Source organism: Rutidosis leptorrhynchoides, chromosome 7 (assembly GCF_046630445.1).
Source record: "Rutidosis leptorrhynchoides isolate AG116_Rl617_1_P2 chromosome 7, CSIRO_AGI_Rlap_v1, whole genome shotgun sequence".
In the NCBI taxonomy this organism is placed as follows: Eukaryota; Viridiplantae; Streptophyta; class Magnoliopsida; order Asterales; family Asteraceae; genus Rutidosis; species Rutidosis leptorrhynchoides.
The window spans coordinates 190616112-190621779 of record NC_092339.1 but is presented as its reverse complement, the minus strand read 5'-3'; positions in this window follow the sequence as shown (position 1 = coordinate 190621779).

The window sequence follows — 5668 nt, the reverse complement described above, 5'->3', positions numbered from 1 at the left end:
ACGAACCCATCCCCAATTCATCCAGAATAGATAATGGCTAATTGGTTGATCCATTCCAGTTACACTATCTTTGGAATTCAGGTGAATATCCATATCGGAATAGCTGTCAGAGTTTAAGGAATTTGAACTAGATACGGGATCCATCTTGTATAATTAGGGAGATGATTTTTTTTATATGAATTAGATTATAGAATTTAGTTTGGTATTCTTCAATACATAATTTACATATGTATATATAATACCAAATTCCATAAATCACGGAGAATTTTTGAAAGATGTCAGGAAAAGTTTACAGTAACAGATACGCTAAGATATGAATTTTGTCTATACACTATTCATGCAATCAATGCAGTAAAATGTGTCTAGACTAGGAATGATAAGCAGGTAATTTCTGACAAAAAATGATAAGCAAAACTTTTGACATACAGACACGGTCAAAGTCCAGACTTACTAATGCATCCTAACAACTATCAGTTAGACACACTCATGCAAGACCTGGTTCGCTAGGACCAACGCTCTGATACCAACTGTGATAATAGTGGGGACGCATACCACTCAGTGCCTTCCCAGCTAACCGCCTGGTGACCACTGAGCGTACCTCAGACACTGATTTTACGGCCCACCTCTCGGCAACGTACAGCCAACCCTAATAGGGACCGCGAGGAGTAAGAGCCAATGTTTCATCACAGGTAACACTGTGAGAACCCCCTCTACGATTAACCCGCTCATAAACGGTATTAAACTAGCTCTGATACCAACTGTGACGATAGCTTCAAATCCATATGGACGAACACGTCATTCATCGATTTCATTGCGAGGTATTTCACCTCTATATGATACGTTTTGTAAACATTACATTCTTTTGAAAAGGCACACCATAAATGAATATTTAAATCAAAGGTTTTTGACATCTGATGATTTCTACATATAGACAATCACCGTAAATAATAGTTTACAATAGTACTTCCATTGACAATGCAGTCAAAATAAGATACATGGGGATGATTTGGTGAATGCAACGTTTCCTTGAAAAATATGCCATGTAAGACTCCATGCACATAGCTTGTCTAACATATAAGCAAACAGCGGAAGACTTCTAGGGAACCTGAGAATAAACATGCTAACAAGTGTCAACACAAAGTTTGGTGAGTTCATAGTTTTAATGTTTTGTATAATCTGTACATAAAGGTGGATCACAAGATTTCAGTTGTTTCATCCAGAAACGTTTATCAAAATATTCTACGAAATTGAGCACCCTGGTAACTAAACTTAACGTATATATAATTTGTACCCTTTGTATAATCATCTTAATAATATACGCAAACCAACGTGTACGCTTCTCAAATAGCATACGTCCGTTAAAAGGCTAGTGCTCTAGCTCGGACGGGGATATCAAGCCCTATGGATCCATATACTACTACTCGCGCCCACCAGTTCTTATAACCGGCAGTAACTAGTTACCAAAACTAAGGAATTTTCGGTTCAAACTCAGTGTAGAATTTAGTATATACTTGTATCCATTGCGTTTAAAATAAATTACATGTATTCTCAGCCCAAAAATATAGATTGCAAAAGCAATTAAAAAGGGAGCAAATGAAACTCACCTTAGCAGCATATAAAGTCGTTCACCAAAATGTGATCGAAACTCGGATTACCAAATAACCGTAGATCTCAACCTAGAGAACATATGTTGGTCAATAAATGTCTATCAAGCTAGGTCAGGTCATATTGTATAACAATCCTAATGCTCGAGATCGACATACAAAAGTTATCCAAAGTCGTTTCAAAAAGTCAATTTTGATAATAATTCAACAAAACGAGAGGTGCCTTATATATGGATTCATTTACTTGGCTGGTAATATTCAAAAATCCAATTTATCATTCTTATAACCAAGTTTCAAAAGCAATTTCAATCAATGTCAATCATAATTCAGTTGATCATATCTTTTAATTCGTTCACCGAAATTACGCGATTTCTAAATGAAAAGTTATTGATTCTTCGTCAGCTTTCCAAAAACATGCATATCATATACCTTTTATCAGTAATATATGTATTTACTTCGTGATTCATCATAACTGTTTAATGACAAAATTTAGCATACAAGCATGCATAAATATATATACTCGAGCACTAGACATGGATACACAATTAATGTATAAAAGATAAATTATGAGTGCTTACGTATCAATATTGAGATTCAATATTGTATAAAAGTACGTAGACGCAACAGAGATGATAAACACTAGATTTGATTCACAAATATACCCTCGAACATTACCCATAACCTCCTTGGCAATAACCCATAATTTCCTTAGCTCTATCCCGCTCAAAAACCCATTTTGAAGGTGACACGCTCATAACCTCGTCGTAGTATTTTAGGTATATATACTATTAATGATAATATTATAATAAGATTAATAATAATAATATTAATCTTAATAATAATAATAATAATAATAATATAAAAAATAATAATACGGAGGAATGAATCGAGCTTTTATAGTATGTGGCCTGCTACAGTACCTCATGCGATCGCATGAGTTTTCAGTGTTTTTGCCATGCGATCGCATGGCCGCCTTATCTGTTTTTGTTTGCTAGTTCGTCGACATCAAATAGTGTTTTACTGTAGCAAATAGTGTACTGTAGCAAATAGTGTTTACTGAAAACAAATCACTGTAGCAAATAGTGTTTACTGCAGCAAATCACTGTAGCAAATAGTGTTTCACTGTAGCACTGTAGCAAAATACGATTTCATTGTAGCAAATAGTGTTTTACTGTAGCAAATAGTGTTTTACTGTAGCAAAGTCATTTTACTGTAGCAAAGTCATTTTACTGTAGGAAAGTCGTTTTTACTTGTACATATATATATACATACATATAATTGTTCATGAATCGACGAGAGCAGTCAAATGTAATTGAATACATGAAACAGTTCTAAAATTTTGAGATTCAACTTCATAGACTTTGCATATCGTGTCAGAAACATTAAAGATTAAGTTTAAATTTGGTCAGAAATTTCCGGGTCATCACAACGTCATGTTCCGAAGGCATATTATGCAACGTATACAACTCATTCGTAACTGGTGAACGTGGCCATTGAAATCCGGTTTCAATATACTTCCAAAGCTTCGTGTCTTGACCATCAGACCAAATTTTAAATCTTGACTTCCAAGTGGAGTAGTTATCCATATTCATCAATCTTGGACATTTCGTACCACTTTCGGATTCACTTTCAGCAAGGAGTAATCGTTGAGTCATATTCGTGATACTCTGAACTAACGGGGCAGTTAACGCATAATCGTTCGAATTAAACATCTTGACAATCTTACCAAACAGGTAAACCGTGCGGTTCATAATCTCAGGCGTACGAGTCACAACCTCAAGCATACATGTCACAGACTCAGTCGTACGTGTCACAACATAGTCGTACGTATGACCTTAACAACCAAAAGTACCAACAATAAACCTCAAACGTGCGAGTAAGGATCAACCGTGTGATCACTTGTACGTGTAACCGTATGATCCCTTGTGTGATCAGACTGTAGTTACTTAACCTAACTAAGGTTATGCTAAACCGTGCGGATGAGTTCACGAGTGAGGCCCAGCCGCGCGTGTGAGTTATTTTCACTGACCCACTCGTGTGACCTGCTGTTTAAACTAAATCACTCAAAAACCCTAGAAAATGATGTTAAACCACAATTTCTTCGTCCACAAGCTGGATTAGCAATAACCTAACATAAACACACTCTCTAATTACAATTACACACGTAAAGATGATTCCTTTTTGATCAAACTCACTCTAAACTCAAAAACCCAAAATAATAAAGTCTTTAATCACCAAAAATCACTAGGAAGATGTTAAAATGACAACCTATAATCTGATACCATTTGATGGATCCCTTGCATCAGTTGCTAGGATCGTTAGATCAAGGAACAAGCATCGATTAGCAATTTGAGCATTAATATGTAATAAGATGATGAACAAAGATGAACATGAACAAACAATGAACAAAGCAATGATAATCTGCTGATTATAACCAAGATTACATGTAATGATCAAGATAAACAAATACAATAACAATTACAAGAATCTAAGTTAATCACTTTGTCATTTCCATGGTGGTTGAAGCATCAATCCACCATGGATCCTCCTCACCATGAAGGTGAAGAGGAGGAGCACACACCTCACACACTCTCAAGTGATCTTGGTGATGAAGCCTCAAATGAACATGAACATGGAAAACTCTATTTATAGTGTCTGTCTACTATCAGCTCACACGCACGGTTGAGCTATCAACCGTACGGATGACAGTTTTTACCCGTACGAGTGACTTCAGTCACTCGCATAACAGACCTATATTACACATTTGGTCACATATGCTCCTGCGACATGAGTTTTCTAGTTCAATACATCCCAAGGTGTACAACGTAGACCTAAACCTATTCTCAGGTTGTTCGACAGCGATGGACAAATCCATTTAGTGCACTAACACATATTCTACCAAATGAAGCAAATAAATGCTTATTTAGATGATAAAGTTTGAATCTTTATTAGTTTTAGGCCTAATATCGGGGGTAAATACCTGAATTTTTAGCCTATATCACAAGAGTTTCGGATAAAAACCTAAAAAGGCTGAACAAATATACCCGAGATCGCAGGGGCTCGTCGGGATATCCTTCGGAAATAAAAGCTAAGCTAGCTACTACTAAAAACTAACTAAAAAGCTTGAAAATATAAATTGAAGTACAAGTTGAGTGTGTGTAAAAATGAATGGAAGAATTCCTTTAAATAGACTTGGAAATGGCCTGCATATAGCTGGCAAGCCGTATGGCAGGCCGTATGAGGGGGCCGTATGGGCTAGCATGCCGGATTGCTTGGCCGTTTGCGCAGGCCATATGGCAAGCCCTATTTCACACTAGCAGGCCGTATGGCAACCCGTATAGCCTGCTGGTCAGCTTGTTTCCTGGATCGTAACCTGATTTCCTTGGTCGTAACTTGTCTTTCACCGTTTTCGCTATAGATTTTTTGTTTTAGCTCTGTTTTACTTGATTACTTTTGTATCGCCTTTGTAATTACTTAATCTACAAAATTAACCGAAAAAGCGATTAATTTGGCGACAAAGTTTAGAACTTTATGGATTTATGGCTCAATATCGGGGGTAAAAACGTGACTTTTTGGCCGATATCAAATACCGCACACTTAGCTTTGCTTGTCCTCAAGCAAAAAGCGGGAATATAAGGTTCTTTCTAAGAGATTCTCTCTTGTCCACCCTTGGATCCTTTTATTATGCCTTTATCAAAAGTCGTCACATCTTTCGAAAGTAGTAGAAAAAGTTTCGGACTTCGATGGTTTTAGTCGCTAGATTTCAAACGTGTTCATAGTGAAAAAGGCATATTTTCCAACTCTCAGATGTAGAGTATACATGACCAGGCTTCTCACTAGCAAATCACTCATATCACTTAAGTGTTTAAGGTGCCATAATCTAGTTGTATTGTAGCTCAGAAGCCAGTCGTGTAACGGTTCTCATCATAGGCTTGGTAAAGCATCAATATCTCCACCGGTTAATTAAGGACGGCACTGATCTTCTTCCTAGACATTCTTTCAAGAGGAAGACGGATTGTAGGGTTAGTTGAGAAGTTTGTGGAAAGGTGAAAGGTATCCAGATC